The 21,602-nt window shown below is 48.7% G+C and overlaps 1 protein-coding gene across 1 annotated transcript in view; it reads right to left on the reverse strand.

Annotated features, from left to right (window-relative positions):
• The window catches only part of ahdc1 (AT hook, DNA binding motif, containing 1), an 86,066-nt gene extending 81,525 nt beyond the window's left edge, over positions 1–4,541 (reverse strand). Inside the window, exon 1 of the mRNA XM_078422975.1 lies at positions 4,510–4,541. The gene's annotated coding sequence lies outside the window, so the exon portion shown is untranslated. The remainder of the gene's footprint in view (positions 1–4,509) is intronic.
• Positions 4,542–21,602: the final 17,061 nt, after the last annotated feature.

The following is a 21,602-nucleotide window of genomic DNA, read 5'->3' on the forward strand; positions in this document are numbered from 1 at the left end:
CTTCACTGGACTTTATCTTGCACTAAACGTTATTCCCTTATGCTGTATCTGTACACGGAGTCTCCGAGATCTTGTCCCTAGTGTGTGTAGGATAGTGTTAATGTGCGGGTATCGCTGGGCGGCACGGACACGGTGGGCCGAAGGGCCTGTTTCTGCACTGTATCTCTAAATCTAAAAAAATCTACACTGTGGACGGCTCGATTGTAATCATGTGTTGTCTTTCTGCTGACTGGTTAGCACGCAACAAAAGCTTTTCACTGTACCTCGGTACACGTGACAGTAAATAAACATTATTGCTCCAACTTTAGATCAAATAATAGCAGCTCATCTTCTTATGCTGACCAACAAAAGCTTTCACTGACAATAAGCTAAACTCAAACACAACTCAGCTGGGCACGTGACGGCCTTCGGCATTTAAGTCAACAGTTTCAGATAGCCAGCCGTTCCTGTTTGTGTCAGCACTGACAAGGTAATCATCAAACTGCGATGTTAACTCACTTTTTCTCTCTCTCCACATACACCTCCCAATCGACAATGTATTTCAACAATCTCACTCGTTTCAGATCTCCACCAACTAAAATGTTTTAGATCTCAAACATAGAATGTTGGAATGGTAGACACAGAGTGCTGGAGTAACTCAGCGGGTCAGGCAGCATCTGTGGAGAAAAGGAATGGGTGGCGTTTCACAGAGTGCTGGAGTATCTCAGCGGGTCAGGCAGCATCTGTGGAGAACATGGATAGGTGACGTTTCACAGAGTGCTGGAGTAACTCAGCGGGTCAGGCAGCATCTGTGGAGAAAAGGAATGGGTGGCGTTTCGGGGCGGGACCCTTCATCAGACTGAGAGTCAGGGGAACAGGCAACCCAGAGGCATGAGAAGGTTCAGAGCAAATCAGAGCCGGCACCGGTGACCCAAGGAAAGGTGGAGCCCACAATGGTCCATTGTTGGCTGGGGACAAGGTGATGAAAGGGAATACAAAGAGTGAAACTAGCAGGACGCCCCAGGGTGGGGGAGGGACGGAGAGAGAGGTAGAGCAAGGGCTATTTGAAGTTAGAGAAGTCAATGTTCACTATGTCCGCTGGGTTGTAACCTGCCCAAGCGATGGAATGTTATCTCTCATGTAAAAACAGCAAATACTGGAAACATTCAGGAACTGCTTGCAAACAGGCCCTTCGGCCCACCGAGTCCATGCTAACCATTGATCACTGTTCACACTAGATCTATGTTATCCCACTTTCCCATCCACACAACGTCTGCCCATTTTCTTCACAGATTTAGACTTCAGACTTTAGAGTTACAGCGTGGAAACAGGCCCTTCGGCCCAACGAGTCTGCGCCGACCAGCAATCACCCCGTACACTAGCACTATCCCACACACGAGGGACAATTTATAGAGGCCGATTAACCTACAAACTTGCACGTCTTTGGAGTGTGGGAGGAAACCGAAGATCTAAGAGAAAACTCACACAGGTCACGGGGAGAACGTACAAACTCCGTGCAGACAGCGCCCGTAGTCAGGATCGAACCCGGGTCTCTGATGCCGTGAGGCAGCAACTCTACCGCTGCACCACCGTGCCACCCTTTGCTGCCTAAACCCACTGAATCCCTCTGGCACCTTAGCCACCTGTGACCATGAACCACCAAGAACATTGGAAGAAGGTTCTCGACCCGAAACGTCACCCATTCCTTCTCTCCACAGATGCTGCCTGACCCGCTGAGTTACTCCAGCACTCTGTGAAACGTCACCTATCCATGTTCTCCACAGATGCTGCCTGACCCGCTGAGTTACTCCAGCATTTTGTGTCCATCTTCAAGAACATTGTCTGTTATCCCACACCCAGACCACACAATAGATTGTTTTGTTCATATATTTAGTTGTGAATACATTTGCCCACCACAACACCAGCTGTTCCTCTCCACAGAATATGTAACACCTTGTAAACCATCATCCCGAATTCCTCACGGCCCGGCAAAATATAAAACTTTTACCAAAGTTATGAGCATTGTTTGAAATGCTGCCATCAAATCTCCAGAATGTTTCATTCAAGATTTCTTGTGCCACAAAGGGAGTTTTGGCAGTTTTGTAGTTTAAGCCCACATGCAGTAAATTTAGAGGCAAGTTTTTCATTTTGCACAGTGGAAGTTAAAACTGACCTCTTGATTTGAAGAAGGGTCTCGACCCGAAACGCCACCTGTAACCTTCTCTCCAGAGATGCTGCCTGTCCCCGCTGAGTTATTCCAGCTGTTTGCGCCTATCTTCGGTTTGAAACCAGCATCTGCAGTTCCTTCCTCCAATCCTGACTGTGGGAGAGTTCACTGCACACAGACGAGAACGACGGAGATGGTGACAAGGCAGGGTTTAGACGCCGACCGTGGGCTCTGGGTCGGTGCGGCACATTCACGCATCTCCGATCCCCCCCCTTTCCCGGGAGGAAGGATCAGTGCAGATCCCGGTGCTTTTCCTCGCAAAGCTAGAGTGGTGGGGATGTTACCGAGCCAGGGGCAGCGTCTCGACTCGTCGGCAAGGCCGGCTGCAAGAGGCACACATTGTAAAGATCTCTGCTGCTGCTGCTGCTGCTGCTGCTGCTGCAGAGAGAGAGAACGTCTGTCTGTCCGTAACAGCGTGGAGTCACCAGGCCAACCAACAGACCTCTCACAGCAGGGAGAGAGCATACCGAGCGAGGCACTCCCTCACGCTCCCTCCGTTATCATTGGAAACATGTGTTCTTAGAGGCTCTGGTTATGTCGGGAGAATTCAGAGCAAAATGCACAAAGACTTTTACAGCCACACCGACCCTCTGGGCTGCAACACCGCCAAACAACAAAGCAACAACTGTTTCTGCTTCAGAAGGCGGATCAGTAGAGCATAGGAACAGGCCCTTTGGCCCCGCATGTCTGTGCTGTAATTCTGTGCCTGTATCCAATCCATATCACTCCATTGCCTGCATTTCCATGTGCGTCGGGCAGCAAGGTGGCGCGGCGGTAGAGTTGCTGCCTCAAAGCGCCAGTTCCATCCCGACTACTCCAGAGAACAAACCTACTGCACAGAGGTTACACAAGCTATGCCTTGAGCTCGTCAGTGCATGTGTAGACTCAACACTGGTCCTCAAGGGATCATTTTACTGAAAGTAGATAGGTGGTTCTGAGGAGATAGACACAGAGTGCAGGAGTAACTCAGCAGGTCAGGCAGCATCTGTGGAGAACATGGATAGGTGACGTTTCACAGAGTGCTGGAGTAACTCAGCAGGTCAGGCAGCATCTGTGGAGAACATGGATAGGTGACGTTTCACAGAGTGCTGGAGTAACTCAGCGGGTCAGGCAGCATCTGTGGAGAACATGGATAGGTGACGTTTCACAGAGTGCTGGAGTAACTCAGCGGGTCAGGCAGCATCTGTGGAGAACATGGATAGGTGACGTTTTGGGTCGGGATCTTTCTTCAGAATGTTTCTACACTCTCTCTTTCATCAGCACTGGTTTTTATCTCATCTCTCCTGAAAACCAGCCACACCGAGGTCCATTAAACACCAACAAAAACCAACAAATGTTTCCCAAACTATTTCAATTTCTCCACAAAATGAACAACTATAGAATCATAGAGCTGCAGTTTAATTTTAGTTCAGAGATACAGCGCGGAAAAAGTCCCTTTGGCCCACCGTGTCGGCACCGACCAGCGATCCCCGCACACTAACACACTATCCTGCACACACCAGAGACCATGTTTACAATTACACCAAGCCAATTAACCCAAAAACCAGTAGGAAAAAAACTGCAGGTGCTGGTTTAAATCGAAGGTAGACACAAAATGCTGGAGTAACTCAGCGGGTCAGGCAGCATCTCGGGAGAGAAGGAATGGGTGACGTTTCGGGTCGAGTCTGAAGAAGGGTCTCGAACCTAAAAGTCACCCATTCCTTCTCTCCCGAGATGCTGCTTGACCCGCTGAGTGACTCCAGCAATTTGTGTCTAACCCATAAACCTGTACGTCTTTGGAGTGTGGAAGGAAACCGAAGATCTCGGAGAAAACCCACGCAGGTCACGGGGAGAACGTACAAACTCCGTACAGGCAGCACCCGTAGTCAGGATAGAACCCGGGTCTCTGGCGCTGTGAGGCAGCAGCTCTACCCGCTGCACCACCGTGCCTCACCCTTTGAAAGATTATCCACCTTACAGCTTCCTCTATTGTTTTACAAGATTCTTGCATTCAGTAGGAAATCGGCAACTTCATAAGTGCCGCTGAGTTCTTGTCTCGAAGATTCAGTCGTTCTCCACTTTCAAATGTTATAATGGAGAAAATTATTGCTTTGTAGTTATTTTAAGAGCATTGATATTTTGTTTTAAAAAGCAACCTATTCTTGTCCTTACGAGCATCACGTATTTGTATGGATGTTGGAAAATAAATATTGATCCCAATGTCAAATCTAGAAAAGAGACTTTTGACTCCAATTTATCCTTCATATCTTGGGCGCAGCGGGTAGTGCTGCTGCCTCACAGCGCCGGAGACCCGGGTTCAATACCTGACTACGGGTGCTGTCTGTTCGGAGCTTGTAAGTTCTCCCCATGACCGCGTGGGTTTCTTCCGGGTGCTCCGGTTTCCTCCCACACTCCCAAGACGTGCAGGTTTGTAGGTTAATTGGTTTCTGTAAGCAGTCCCTAGTGTGCGTAGGAAGAGTGCTAGTGTACGGGATGATGGCTGGACGGTCGGTGCGGGCGGACTCGATGGGCCGAAGGGCCCATTTCAACGTTGCATCTCTAAACTAAACCTGACAAAGAATATGTAAATAAGTAATATTCCACACAGAAATCTTTTTAAACAATCTTCAACTTCACAAATGGAAAGTTTGTTAACAGGTAATCAGGGGAGTGAGTGGGTTTCTGGATTTTTTCAGTCATTGCACACACAGGGAGATGTACACAGGGGTACACCACATGTGAACACACACATCTATACGTTCAAACGTTATAGAAGCAGAATTAGGCCATTCGGCCCATCAACTCTACTCCACCATTAATTCATGGCTGATCTCTCTCTCCCTCCCAACCCCATTCTCCTGCCTGCTCCCCATAACCTCTGACACCCGCACTAATCAAGAATATATCTATTTATGCCTTTCAAAATATCCATTGACTTGGCCTCCACAGCCGTCTGTGCCAATGAATTCCACAGATTCACCACCCTCCGAATAAAGAAATTTCTCATCATCTCCTTCCTAAAAGAATGTCCCTTAATTCAGAGGCCATGACCTCTAGTCCTCGACACTCCCGTTAGTGTGCGGGGATCGCTGGACTAGGCTTATGTTGAAAAACTGGAACGACTAGGCTTGTATACACTGGAATTTAGAAGGATGAAGGGAGATCTTATCAAAACGTATAAGATTATTAAGGGGTTGGACACGTTAGAGGCAGGAAACATGTTCCTAATGTTGGGGAAGTCCAGAACAAGGGGCCACAGTTTAAGAATAAGGGGTAGGCCATTTAGAACTGAGATGAGGAAAAACGTTTTCAGTCAGAGAGTTGTGAATCTGTGGAATTTTCTGCCTCAGAAGGCAGTGGAGGCCAATTCTCTGAATGCATTCAAGAGAGAGCTAGATAGAGCTCTTAAGGATAGCGGAGTCAGGGGGTATGGGGAGAAGGCAGGAACGGGGTACTGATTGAGAATGATCAGCCATGATCACATTAAATGGCGGTGCGTACAGGCTCGAAGGGCTGAATGGCCTCCTCCTGCACCTATTGTCCTGGCCAAGATGTTTAACAGTACTGCTTCCAAGATGTCTCCACAATGGTGCAGGGCTGGCTGCTGCCTGTGTTTGCATCTACCAAAATCTCCATACCTCAGGCAAATACCTTAAGGACAAGACTACACAAAAGGCAACAAGCAAGCAGAGCCCAAGTCACGGCGCTGATGAATCTGTGTTTCACTGTGGCAGGAAGGGATGTGCAAATCATTGTTCCTTTTTTGAAATAATTGCTTTATGAAAGATCCTAAAGTGACTTTCTTTCACTCCAAGTGTCAGATTTTTAATTATGAAGATGGGGAAATTGATGGTGCATCGAAAGGCATTCAGACTCATTGAGAATGGAATTGAATAAACTCAGCCCCGCGTTATAATGACGAGCGTTGTTTCAATTCACCCACTGAACAGTTATAAATTGACTGACTCCCCTCCTCACAATAAGCCATCTCACAACTTTAGTCAATAATGAATCGTGAAATGCATGTGCCTCTCAAGGTAGCAGTGAGCATGAGAGATAGAAGCCTGGAGAGAGTGGATATGGAGAGGATGTTTCCACTGGTGGGAGAGTCTAGGACCAGAGGGCACAGCCTCAGAATCAAAGGAAGGAGATGAGGAGGAATGTCTTTAGTCAGAGGGTGGTGAATCTGTGGAATTCATTGCCATAGAAGGCTGTGGAGGCCAAGTCAATGGATATATTGAAAGGCAGAGATAGATTCTTGATCAGTACGGGTGTCAGAGGTTATGGGGAGAAGGCAGGAGGATGGGGTTGGGAGGGAGAGATAGGTCAGACATGATTGAATGGCGAAGTGAACTTGATGGGCTGAACGGCTTAATTCTGCTCCTAGAACATGACCCGTGGATAAAACGTCTCCCCGCACATCTTTAAATTTTGCCCCTTTCACCTTAAAGCTGTGCCCTCTATACTGCGCCCTCTATACTGTGCCCCCTATACTGTGCCCTCTATACTGTGCCCTCTATTCTGCGCCCTCTATTCTGTGCCCTCCATTCTGCGCCCTCTATACTGTGCCCTCTATACTGTGCCCTGTATTCTGCGCCCTCTATACTGTGCCCTCTATACTGTCCCCTCTATAGTGTGCCCCCTATACTGCGCCCCCTATTCTGCGCCCTCTATTCTGTGCCCTCTATTCTGTGCCCTCTATTCTGTGCCCTCTATTCTGTGCCCTCTATTCTGTGCCCTCTATACTGGGCCCTCTTTGACATTTCTTCCCCATGGTGGAACTGTCAGGAGCATGGTTCCTTGAAGGTGGAGTCGCTGGTAGATAAGGTGGTCGAAAAGGCATTTGGCACATAGGCCTTCATCGGTCAGAGTACTGAGTATAGAAGTTGGGAGGTCATGTTGCGGTTGTACAAGACGTTGGTGAGGCCGCATTTAGAGTATTGTGTTCCGTTCTGGGCACCATGTTATAGGAAAGATGTTGTCAAGCTAGCAAAAGTACAGAGAAGATTTACGAGGATGTTGCCAGGACTAGAGGGTGTGAGCAATAGGGAGAGGTTGAGTACGCTGGGACTCTATTCCTTGGAGCGCAGGAGGATGAGGGGTGATTTTATTGAGGTGTATAAAATCATGAGAGGAATAGATCGGGTAGAGGCACAGAGTCTCTTGCCCAGAGTAGGTGAATCGAGGACATGGGTTCAAAGTGAAGAGGAAAAGATTTAATAGGAATCTGAGGGGCAACTTTTTCACACAAAGGATCGTGAGTGTATGGAACAAGCTGCCAGAGGAGGTAGTTGAGGCAGGGATTATCGCAATGTTTAAGAAACAATTAGACAAGTACATGGATAGGACAAGTTTGGAGGGATATGGACCAAGCGCGGGCAGGTGGGACAAGTGTAGCTGGGACATGTTGGTCGGTGTGGGCAAGTTGGGCCGAAGGGCCCGTTTCCACGCTGTATCACTCTATGACTCTAAGACCAATGAGCAAAGGTCCAACCAGACACATCACGCTTTATAAGATAATCACTTCATCGCTAAAATCTAGAAGGTTGTAGGGGCAGTGGGAGCATTGGTCTTAAACTACCACAGTTTACGAATAAGGGGTCGGCCATTTAGGACCGAGATGAGGAAAAATAAATTCACCCAGAGAGTTGTGAATCTGTGGAATTCTCTGCCACAGAAGGCAGTGGAGGCCAATTCACTGGATGTTTTCAAGAGAGAGTTAGATATAGGTCTGAGGGCTAACGGAATCAAGGGACATGGGGAGAAGGCAGGAACGGGGGACTGATTTCGGATGATCAGATTGAATGGCGGTGCTGGCTCGAAGGGCTGAATGGCCTCCTCCTGCACCTATTTTCTATGTTTCTATGATTTGAAAGGAAGTGGGGGGGAGGGGGAGGGGAGGGGAGGGGGAGGGGAGGGTAACTGTTCCAGCAGCAGCCCACGCTGTGTGTTGAGCTTGTCCATATTTCCCCAGGATCATGGCGCCAAGTGAATGCAAGTTGTTGTTGATGTCATCTGGTAATTTGAATAACAAGCACAAACCTGCCGATCAGTCTCTGTGTTGAGCGGGGAGAGTGGCAGGAATGAGATACCTTGCGTGCTTCAAAGACACTTAAGAAAGTAAGGTGCACTTAAACAATGGGTCTGATTGTCTGTAACTATAGGTGCAGTAATAACAACTTAACTCAACCCACTTGCAGAGCGTAAAGACTTCCTCTTACTCTTAACCCTTTATAAACCAACACCTCCCTTCCCCCAGCTTTTCGCACAGAATCGTCTCTTTCCAAGAGTTAATTTAGAGCCCACCGATAAAATATATTCCAATGATAGGCAAGAAATGCTGGAGTAACTCAGCGGGACAGGCAGCATCTCTGGAGAGAGGGAATGGGTGACGTTTCGGGTCGAGATCCTTCTTCACCCTCTCACACGCGCGCACACACTCACACACACAGAGATACACGCACGCACACACTCACACACACAGAGATACACGCACGCACACACTCACACACACAGAGATACACGCACGCACACACTCACACACACAGAGATACACGCGCGCACACACTCACACACACAGAGATACACACGCGCACACACTCACACACACAGAGATACACGCGCGCACACACTCACACACACAGAGATACACGCACGCACAGTAACTCAGCGGGACAGGCAGCATCTCTGGAGAGAGGGAATGGGTGACGTTTCGGGTCGAGATCCTTCTTCACCCTCTCACACGCGCGCACACACTCACACACACAGAGTACACGCACGCACAGTAACTCAGCGGGACAGGCAGTATCTCTGGAGAGAAGGAATGGGTGACGTTTCGGGTCGAGACCCTTCTTCAGACTGAAGAAGGGTCTCGACCCGAAACGTCACCCATTGCTTCTCTCCAGAGATGCTGCCTGACCCGCTGAGTTACTCCAGCATCTTGTGTCTTTCTTCAAGGCAAGTAACTAACTTCTGAATAATTGCAGGATTTGTGAAGATGTCTAATTTCGGTATAAACTAGCATCTGCAGTTCCTTCCTAGTTACTTAGCCTACAAAGCCATGGCCCTGTATCGCAGTCTGAGGGGTGGACACAGGCAGGGCCTGTCTGTAATGAACGCAAGCAAACCCCCTCCTGATTTAAAAGAAAACAAAATCACTTTACAGCCAGGCCGACTTGCAAAAATCTAATACCAATGCTCATTGCAACCCGACACAGTCAGGTCAGCCAAGTACTGCCCCTCACCCCTGCATTCCCCCACACCCCCGGGACAGAGTGAACCTGTGAGGCAGCATCAACACACACACGCACACACAGACATGCACTGATACATACACACACGCACACACACACGCACAAAGACATGCACACGCACGCACACGGGCACACACACACGCACAAAGACACGCACACAGACACACACAAAGACACACACATACACAGACACACTCTCACAGACTTGCACAAACACACACACTCGCACACACTCGCACACACATGCTCGCACACACACACAAAAGCAGACACACTCACACACCCACAAATGCACAAACGCAGACACACTCACAGACACGAACACCCTCTCACACGCGCGCACACACTCACACACAGAGATAGACGCACGCACAGACACACTCACACAAAGACACACACACACAGACACACACTCACAGACTTGCACACACACACACTCGCACACACTCGCGCACACACACTCGCACACACACACACTCGCACGCACACACACACTCGCACACACACACTCGCACACACACACACTCGCACACACACACACTCGCACACACACACACAATTTTGCAGGTCAGTCAGGGGGAGTGGGGTGCAGCAACCTCCGTTCTCCCCCAGTCTAGACGGTGGCCGGTGTTTTGCACAGTGGCGTGTGTACACAGCGTGTGTACGCAGCGTGTGTACGCAGCGTGTGTACGCAGCGTGTGTGCGCAGCGTGTGTACGCAGCGTGTGTGCGCAGCGTGTGTGCAGCGTGTGTACGCAGCATGTGTACGCAGCGTGTGTGCGCAGCCTCCATCAATATTCTGTGTACAGCCCTCGTCCCTCACATCACACACGCTGACAATCTGTTCTCCATGGTAACACGGGCCGGAGGCTCACACGCAGAGCGGCCCTACAACCTGCGTTCAAATAGCACAACACACACACACACACACACACTAATGCAGACACACTAACGCAGACACACACACACACACACACACACACACACTAACGCACACACTAACGCACACACACACTAACGCAGACACACTAACGCACACTCACACACCCACACACACACACACACTAATGCAGACACACACACACACACACACACACACACACACACTAACGCACAGACACACACACACACACACACACACTAACGCACACACACACAATCACACACACACACTAATGCACACACACACACACACACACACACACACACACACACACACTCACACACCCACACACAAAAGCAGACACACTCACACACAGACACACACACCCACAAATACACAAACGCAGACACACTCACACACACACAAATGCACAGACACACACACAGATTCACTCACACACTCATTCACACTGACAGACCCAGGCACACACATTCACGCAAACTAACACACTCACACACACAGAAACATACACACAGCACACACACACTCAGCCACACATTATCTCACACCCACACATCCTCATACTCAAACACCGTTACACACACACATACACATATACTCACTCACATACACACACTCATACTGTCTCACACACACACACACACACACAGTCTCACACACACACACGCTGTCTCACATTCACACTCCCACTCTCACACACACACTAGCCGAGGAACACTCACTTATCTGTGTGTGTTGGGGAACAGGCGCTAGCAAAGCCAGACACCCAGTTACACCCACCCCTCCCATCCCCACCCACCCCTCCCCAGCCACACACTCCACCCCCCTCCCCTCCCCTCCCCTCATCTTACCGCAAGCATCGTCAGAGTACAGAGAGCAGCAGCTGGCAGCAAGGGTCAGTCTGGGCTGGCAGCAAGGGTCAGTCTGGGCTGGCAGCAAGGATCAGTCTGGGCTGGCAGCAAGGGTCAGTCTGGGCTGCCCACACACCCCCCTCGTCAGTACAATCCACTGCCCGCGTCTGGGCTGACGACTGACCGACTGGCACCGGGCTGCCCGTGGGCAGGGGGATGCATCGGGTCCAGGGGGTGGCAGGCAGCCCGCTCTGCCCCTGCCTCGGGCAGATCACCAGCGCGACGTGGGCTCTCCTTCAACATCGGCAGAGCCGGCCGCTCCTGGAGAAACGTTCCGGGCAAATCCCCGACAGAACAGGCAGTAACCTTGATACACGGCACCACTGTGCAGCAAACACACATGAACACAGCAGCCTGCCTGACTGCCTGCCTCACTGACTCAGTGCCTCACTGCCAGCCTGCCTGACTGCCTGCCTAGGGTTTTTTTTCCTACAGGGACTGCAGCAGTTGCTAAGATACTATTGGCATTGCAAATGGAAATAGGTCAGTAAAACTAGAGAGAGAGAGAGAGAGAGGGAGAGAGATACGGTGGCAGATCAGGCATGCACTGAGCTCAAACCACCACTCCCCCCCACCCACAACATTTATTGCCCACAAAGCAGTCTGTTTACTGAACTTTGCACCAAACCCTGCCACACACACCCACCCACCCACTCCCACAAACCAATACTGCTGATGCTATTCTGTGTCATTTTCCTGTGGTTAAGCTAAATTAAACTGAAGCTGGTGTTTCCAGCACAGACTTCGCTGGGGGCTGTAACAACATAGAGGTGGGGGTGGAGGTGAGGGGTGGGGGTGGGGGGTGGGGGTGGGGGTGGGGGAATAACTCAGCAACATGTTTTACAGGGGATTCTGCAAGGGAAGTCAATGGGCATTTTTTAAGGCAGAGATTGGCAAGATTCCTGATTAGTACGGGTGTCAGGGGTCAGGGTGTGTTATTAAGCCTCTGTAAAAGGTCCTGAGGGCATTAGATAGAACCAGCGATCGCTGGTCTGCACGGACTCGGTGGGCCGAAGGGCCTGTTTACCAAACGCATCTCTGAAATTAGTGCAGGGGGTGTCAGGGGTTATTGGGAGAAGGCTTGAGAATGGGGTTAGGAGGGAGATAGATCAGCCATGATTGAATGGCGGAGTAGACTTGATGGGCCGAATGGCCTCATTCTGCTCCTATCACTTATGAACTTGTCACGGTCACAGGGAGGAGAAGCCACCACTGTCGGGTTGACACCATCTCCCCTGACCTTCCTCTCTCCAACACTGAACCATCTGTCCACAGCCCAGACAGACACAGAGTGCTGGAGTAACTCAGCGGGTCAGGCAGCATCTGTGGAGAGAAGGAATGGGTGACGTTCCTGAAGAAAGGTCTCGACCTTCTCTCCAGAGATGCTGCCTGCCCCGCTGAGTTACTCCAGCTTTTTGTTTCTATCTTCGGTTTAAACCAGCACCTGCAGTTCCTTCCTACACGTGTCCTTTGTATCCCTGCGCCCACTCCTCATAAGACTGAATAGATCACAGGTCACAGAAGGTGTCAGGACTAGAGGGCATTACGTGTAAGGAGAGGTTGGACAAACCTGGAGAAACGAGGCACTGTTGGCGGTCTCAGAGTCCGATGCACTTCGCCACCCTAGAGGGGCTGAGCAGAGAAATCTGGGGCCGGTCATTTACAGAGCTGCACAGCACATGGCAATTAGTGCAGCCAATGTTTGCAGGCAATATCTCCCATCAATGCTGATTCAGAATGCTTGCAATGGGAGGGTCGAGGGAAGGACTGGAGACTTGTTGGGGCTGGTAACAGATTTACTGGAATCAACAAAATCAATGCAGTTGGTGCAGACAGAAAGAGGGCTTACGTTTTCACTGTGTCTACAAGGCCCACTGTGTTTAGTTTAGGTAGACACGAAATGCTGGAGTAACTCAGCGGGTCAGGCAGCATCTCTGGAGAGAAGGAATGGGTGACGTTTCGGCTCGAGACCCTTCTTCAGACCCTTCGTCTCGACCCGAAATATCACCCATTCCTTCTCTCCAGAGATGCTGCCTGTCCCGCTGAGTTACTCCAGCATTTTGTGTCTATCTTCGATGTGCAGTTCTTTCCTACACATACCGTCTTTAGTTTAGTTTGGTTGAGAGATACAACGCGGACACAGGCCCTTCGGCCCAACGAGTCCGTGCCAGACGAGCGAACCCCGCACATTAACACTACCTTGCACACACCGGGGGCCGGGGACAAATGTTCACATTTATACCAAAGCCAATTAACCTACAAACCTGCATGTCTTTAAATTGTGGGAAGAAACCAAAGATCTCGGAGAAAACGCACGTAGGTCGCAGGGAGAACGTACAAACTCCTTACAGACAGCGCCCTTAGTCGGGATGGAACCCGGGTCTCCGGCGCTGTGAGGCAGCAGCTCTACCCGCTGCACTACCCTGTGTTTCAGAGTCAAGCATCTCTATCTGACAAGTTTCCACAATGTGGTAATCACCAACTGCAAATATTTTATTTTAATTAAACTGTTGCTGTTATAGGTTATGACACCAGGTGGACTCTTGTGCTCTTAAACATCCACGCAAGCACTAACAGCGTTTAATTGCCAGGTGCATAGGCAGCGGAACAATTACACTCTGGGATAAAAAATACCCATTAACTGGGCCTCCACGGCCTTCTGTAGCAAAGAGTCCCACAGATTCACCACCCTTACGGTAATGGGGAGATGGCAGGAGAATGGGGTTGAGGGGGGAGAGGTAGATCTGCCATGACTGAATGTTGGACTAGACTCGATGGGCCGAATAGCCTAATTCTGCTCCGATGACCTGTGAACTTATGAAGTACGTGTAGAGGACAATAGACAATAGGTGCAGGAGTAGGCCATTCGGCCCTTCGAGCCAGCACCACCATTCAATGTGATCATGGCTGATCATTCTCAATCAGTACCCCGTTCCTGCCTTCTCCCCATACCCCCTGACTCCGCTATCCTTAAGAGCTCTATCTAGCTCTCTCTTGAATGCATTCAGAGAATTGGCCTCCACTGCCTTCTGAGGCAGAGAATTCCACAGATTCACAACTCTCTCTGACTGAAAAGGTTTTTCCTCATCTCAGTTCTAAATGGCCTACCCCTTATTCTTAAACTGTGGGCCCTTGTTCTGGACTCCCCCAACATTGGGAACATGTTTCCTGCCTCTAACGTGTCCAACCCCTTAATAATCTTATACGTTTCGATAAGATCTCCTCTCATCCTTCTAAAAGGAAGTGGACAACGGGCAGGGAAATGGAATAAACTGCAAACGCGCGGCGAAACGAGACGGGTGTCGGTCAGTAGAGGTGTCCAGCTGCTGCTCCAATCTATTCAAATTAATTTGTATTAAAATAATTGCTCAGAAATGATTTGAGTTGGCAGTTCTCTGCCTGGGCCAAATAACACACCTTCCATCCATTGCCTGAGGTGGAATTTTCAAATAGAGATGCAAACAAGTTTTTTTTAGTAAGTGCAGCATTCTTTAGACACCAGGGATTTGCTTGGATTCTTTAGTTTAGTTTAGTTTAGAGATACAGCGCGGAAACAGGCCCTTCGGCCCACCGAGTCTGCACCGACCAGCGATCCCCGCACACTAACACTATCCTACACACACTAGGGACAATTTTACACTTGCATCAAGTCAATTAACCAACAAACCTGCACGACTTTGGAGTGTGGGAGGAAACCGAAGATCTCGGAGAAAACCCACGCAGGTCACGGGGAGAACGTGCAAACTCCGTACAGACAGCACCCGTAGTCGGTATCGAACCCGAGTCTCTGGCGCTGCAAGCGCTGTTAGGCAGCAACTCTACCGCTGTGCCACCGTGACCCCTCCTAGTTCTAGTACATTCCCATGAGCATCGTTACACTTTGTTCCTTGCCAGACCCCTTTTTCAAGTCAAAGCAACTTAAAATTAAGCTGCAAAATTCATTTCACCCCTCTTATATTCTGTGGATTCTTGCTACCACTGTTACTTTCTTCAATGCACAACCATCTTCATTTTTGCAGACCATAATAATCATCTTAAAATTACTATTGGGAGGAAACCGGAGCACCCGGAGAAAACCCACGCAGGTCACGGGGAGAACGTACAAACTCCGTACAGACAGCGCCCGTGGTCGGGATGGAACCCGGGTCACTGGTGCCGTGAGGCAGCAACTCTACCGGTGTGTCGACCCCCTCATTCACCTCTGGACTGAAGCATCAACTGGAATTTGCTGCCCAGGCACTTAGAGTGATGGGGTCACACAACATGTCCATGCTGACCAAGATGCCCCATCTAAGCTAGTCCCATTTACTTGTGTCTGGCCCAGATCCCTCTAAACCTCCTGATTACAATTTACATTGTATTTCTCGGTGTCACCTTCCCCTAGCTAACGATGATCTTTTCCCCATTTTCCTTGAGCCGCTTCCCCTTTGATCTCTCGTTTTTACACCTTACCCCCTCCATGTCTCTCTTTTCCGTCTCCCCCTGACTCTCAGTCTGAAGATGGGTCTCGACCTGAAACGTCACCCATTCCTTCTGTCCAGAGATGCTGCCTGACCCGCTGAGTTACTCAAGCAGTTTGTGTCTGTCTTCGGTGTAAACCAGCACCTGCAGTTCCTTCCAACACATTTTAATATTTGTCAGACTATAATAACCATCGTGATATTTCGGAGAACACAAGACGTTGCAGATGCTGGAATCCTGAGCAAAAAGCTAAATGCTGGAGGAACTCGACAGGCCAGTCAGCATCTATTTGGTGGAGAGAATGGACAGACTGAAGAAAGGTCTCGATCCAAAACATCATCTCTCCATTCGCTCCACAGATGCTGCCTGACCCGCTGAGTTCCAAAACACTGTGTGTTTTGGTCGTAATATTGCTTTAGTCCACAAGTCACGTCTTTAGTGAATTGTTTGCTGGATTAAAATTTTCAAAGCATCACATTATTAATACCCAGAGTGTTCAATCACTGAACCAAGGGATCGCTTTCTATCAGTGCGGACATACAAATACTGTACACAGCGGGCAGTGCTGGAGTTCTCCTGCACAGAGTCTGCTTTTATCTTACAGCAACCTCACGAGGCCCTGAAACTTTTAATAAATCTAAAGTGCCAACTGGTTTTATTGGTTCCTAAGGATCGTAATATTACTTATAATGGATCTAATGAGCTGAAAAGAGAAACACAGAGTGCTGGAGTAACTCAGCGGGTCAGGCAGCATCTGTGGAGAACATGGATAGGTGACGTTTCACAGAGTGCTGGAGTAGCTCAGTGGGTCAGGCAGCATCTGTGGAGAACATGGATAGGTGACGTTACGGTTTGGGACCCTTCTTCAGATTCCCAACTTCTGAAGAAGGGTCCCGAACTTAAGGCAGAGATAGATAGATTCTTGATTTGTACGGGTGTCAGGGGTTATGGGGAGGAGAATGGGGTTCAAAGGGAGAGATAGATCAGCCATGATTGAATGGCGGAGTAGACTTGATGGGTCGAATATATATATATATATATATATATATATATATATATATAACTTATGAACATGGAGAAGCAGGACTGGGTGACTGGCAAGGGAACAGATCTGAAAGAGATCAATAAAGGGGTTTGCGTTGAATGAACCGTGGACTATGGATCGTGGCAGAGAGAACACCGTAACTTCATGGGCAAGACTGGAAATGCCAGCGAGGGGGTGGGGGGGTATCTGAGCAAGGAAGGTAGGAAGAATGCGGTCAGCTGCACTGGCAGATGTGAAGCAGAACATGGGGACGTTTCAATGTGGTATTAAACCAAGAAACAACACCATGACTGCAACCCACTCGCCTGAAACACAGGCTCATTCCACACCTGCACACACCTCCAGCTTCACAGGCGCACGTATAATCAGTGCACATAATCCTTGCATTAGTTTGATTTTCCAGCAGCTGTATTGTAAAATGCTTCATAAAACTATTACATCACTCTTTAGCGAGAGGGTGGTGAATCTGTGGAACTCACTGCCACAGACGGCTGTGGAGGCCAAGTCAACGGATATTTTTAAGGCAGAGAGACATTGATTCTTCACGAAGGTAGACACAAAAAAGCTGGAGTAACTCAGCAGGACAGGCAGCATCTCTGGAGAGAAGGAATGGTTGACGTTTCGGGTCGAGACCCTTCATCAGACGGAAGCCGGGTCTCCGGAGCTGTGAGGCAGCAGCTCTACCCGCTGCGCCACCGCACTACCGTGGAGTACAAGTGTCTGGAGCAACAATGCACCTCTGACCCTGAGCCTAGATGACTGCTCTCTTAGATCGGACTTTGCTGGCTTTACCTTGCACTAAACGTTACTCCTTTATCATGTATCTGTGGACGGCTCGATTGTAATCGTGTGTTGTCTTTCCGCTGACTGGGTAGCGCGCTACAAAAGCTTTTCACTGTACCTCGGTACACGTGACAATGAACTGAAACTGAACTGTCCCAACCAGAAATCAGAAACATCAGACCTCAGCAACCAACAGAACTGGGAACTCACGATGGGCTTTAGATTTTAAACAATGAAACCACCTGAAGTTATTTTATTTCCTGGTACGTAATTAATAATTGTCAACACTGAAAACACAAACTGCTACACGACTACAATGTGACATACAAGTGCTTTGTATAAGACAAGTGTAATGGTCACTAGAAAGGTGCAGGACAGAATCGGGCCCTTCAAGTCTTGTTCATAGGTTCATAAGTGATAGGAGTAGATTTAGGCCATTCGGCCCATCAAGTCTACTCCACCATTCAATCATCGCCACTCCATCTCTCCCTCCTAACCCCATTCGCCTGCCTTCTCCACGTAACCTCTGACTCCTGTACTAATATAGACAAGAGGTGCAGGAGGAGGCCATTCGGCCCTTCAAGCCAGCACCACCATTCAATGTGATCATGGCTGATCATTCACAATCAGTACCCCGTTCCTGCCCTCTCCCCATACCCCCTTACTCCGCTATCATTAAGAGCTCTATATCTATATATTATCACTGCTATACATATATATATACATACATATATATATATATATATATATATATATAAATATATATATATATATATATACACACACATATACACACGCATATACACACACATATATACATATATATATATATAATATATAAATAAATATATATGTATATAGTGTAAGAGAATAATTGCAGATGCTGGTACAAAAAAAAAATTATATATATGTATATCTCTCTCTCAATATCAATCTATATATCTATCTCTGCCTTAAATATATCCTCTGACTTGGCCTCCACAGCCATCTGTGGCAATGAATTCCAGATTCATCACCCTCTGACTACAGAAATTCTTCCTGATTACCTTTCTAAAGGAACGTTCTTTAATTCTGAGGCTGTGCCCTCTGGTCCTAGACTCTCCCACTGGTCCCATCCTCTCCACATCCACTGTGTCCAGGTCGCTCACAGTTCCACCATGCTGACATTGTATTGATGCTTAATCTTCTCACCTTCTCATCAACTTTCCTCAGCTTCTAACATCCACCTACACACGAGCAATGTGGAGCAACCAATGAACCTACATCTTTGGGATGTGGGAGGAAACCGGAGCACCCGGAGAAAACCCACGCAGGTCACAGGGAGAAGGTACAAACTCCACACACACAGAGCCCGTGGTCAGGACCGACCCCAGGTCTCTGGCGCTGTGAAACAGTGGCTCTATCAGCGGTGACACTGCCAGTATTAATTAATCGTTTTTATTATTATTGATAAGATTAATTAGAATACAATCGATCCAATGGTTACTGAGTATTACTGGTTATTGGCTCATTGTAATATTGATTGGCACAGACATTGTGGGCCAAAGGGCCTTTTCTTGTGCTGTACTGTTTTATGATAACTGTCTATATATTTGTGTGTTGTTGCATATTGATTGATTGATTGAAAGATGCAGCATGGAAACAGGCCCTTCAGCCCACCGAGTCCATGCCAACCATTGATATCCCGTTCGCACTAGTTCTAATGTTATCCCACTTTCCCATCCACTCCGTACGCACTAGGGGGCAATTATCCTACAAACCCGCACGTCTTTGGAGTGTGGGAGGAAACTGCCGGAGCACCCGGGGAAAACCCACGCAGGTCACGGGGAGAAGGTGCAAACTCCACACAGACAGCAGCCAGCAGCCGAGGTCAGGATTGAACCAGGGTCGCTGGCGCTGTGAGGCAGCAACTCTACCGCTGTTTATTTGTGCCCTTGAATACTGAGTACATCACAAATGTACCAATCACAAGTCAGGCAGATAGTTCACCATCTCTGAGGTAACGCAGAACATTTTTATGAATCACCTATATTTGTGAATCACTTTCCTTAATGCAACAGGCAAACAAAATCATTTCCAGCGGGGGGATATCAGCAAAAATCAGCAACACAACAGTGTTTCTCTAACTTCAAGTAACCCTTGCATCCCCTCTCCCTCTGTCCATCCCCACCCAAGTTGTTGTACGAGTTTCCTTTCCCACCCAAACCACCCCCTCCCCAGGTACCTCCCCCAGCAACCGCAGGAGATACAACACCTGTCCCTTTACCTCCCCCCTCGACTTCGTCCAAGGACCCCGACAGCCCTTTCAGGTGAGGCAGAGGTTCACCTGCACCTCCTCCAACCTGACACACACTACTGTGTCCGTTATTCATGATGTGGACTCTTGTACATCGGCGAGACCAAACGTAGACTGGGCGATTGTTTCGCTGAACACCTTTGCTCAGTCCGCCTGGACCTACCTGATCTCCCGGTTGCCAAAAACTTTAACTCCCACTCCCACACTGACCTCTCTGTCCTGGGCCTCCTCCATTGTCAGAGTGAGGCCCAGCGCAAATGGGAGGAACAGCACCTCATATTTCACTTGGGCAACTTACACCCCAGCGGTGTGAACATTGACTCTCCAACTTCAAGTAACCCTTGTATCCCCTCTCTCTCCGTCCCTCCCCCACACGATCATTGTAATAGTTTCAAAGTCGTCTCGTTAAGTCTCATTGTCTGTAACTCGTTTTCACCAAGCCCACAGCTGACAGTGGCCTTTTTCCTTTATCATTGATGCTTTTTAGCAAATCTTTCATTCATTTGTTCTACATCTCTCTATATCACCATCTAGTTCTTGTTTCCCTTTCTCCTGACTCTCAGTCTGAAGAAGGGTCTCGACCCAAAACGTCACCTATTCCTTTTCTCTAGAGATGCTGCCTGGTCCGTTGAGATCCACCAGCATATTGTGTCTATCTTTGGTTTAAACCAGCAACTGCACTTTCTTCCTACACAACACGATAGTGTAGCCTGGCTAAAGACCACCCTAGACCTGAGACCCGTGCCTGATTGTAATGTGACATTGGCTAAAGACCACCCTGATTGTAATGTGACATTGAAACTTGGCACCCTTGTCCACTGTTCACGGATTTGCCAAACAGTAGCCCACTTTGCAAAGAAACGAGTTGAGTTTAGTTTAGAGATAGAGCGCAGAAACAGGCCCTTCGGCCCACCGAGACCGTGCCGCCCAGCGATCCCCGCACACTAACACTATCCTACACACACTGGGGACAACTTACAAATATACCCAGCAAAATAACCTACAAACCCGCACGTCTTTGGAGTGTGGGAGGAAACCGGAGCACCCGGAGAAAACCCACGCAGGTCACGGGGAGAACGTACAAACTCCATACAGACAGCACACGTAGTCAGGATCAATCCCGGGTCTCTGGCGCCGTGAGGCAGCAGCTCTACCCGCTGCGCCACCCTGCCGCCCCACTGACCATGAAACACTCTTGAGAATTTAAATCCAATTAATCAGACTATTTTGTAAAGTTTCCTCGGTCTTCAAAGACCAAAAGCCCCAAACAGAACAAGTGTTGTGTAATGAACCTGATCTGATAAGGGGACTCGAGGTAAATGAGCCATTAGGAGGCAGTGACCACAATATGATAAATTTTAATCTACAAATTGAGAGGGAGAAGGGAAAATCGGAGGTGTCAGTATTACAGTATAGCAAAGGGGATTACAATAGACAATAGACAATAGACAATAGGTGCAGGAGTAGGCCATTCAGCCCTTCGAGCCAGCACCGCCATTCAATGCGATCATGGCTGATCACTCTCAATCAGTACCCCGTTCCTGCCTTCTCCCCATACCCCCTCACTCCGCTATCCTTAAGAGCTCTATCCAGCTCTCTCTTGAAAGCATCCAACGAACTGGCCTCCACTGCCTTCTGAGGCAGAGAATTCCACACCTTCACCACTCTCTGACTGAAAAAGTTCTTCCTCATCTCCGTTCTAAATGGCCTACCCCTTATTCTCAAACTGTGGCCCCTTGTTCTGGACTCCCCCAACATTGGGAAC

This window comes from Rhinoraja longicauda, chromosome 27 (genome assembly GCF_053455715.1).
Source record: "Rhinoraja longicauda isolate Sanriku21f chromosome 27, sRhiLon1.1, whole genome shotgun sequence".
Classification (NCBI taxonomy): Eukaryota; Metazoa; Chordata; class Chondrichthyes; order Rajiformes; family Arhynchobatidae; genus Rhinoraja; species Rhinoraja longicauda.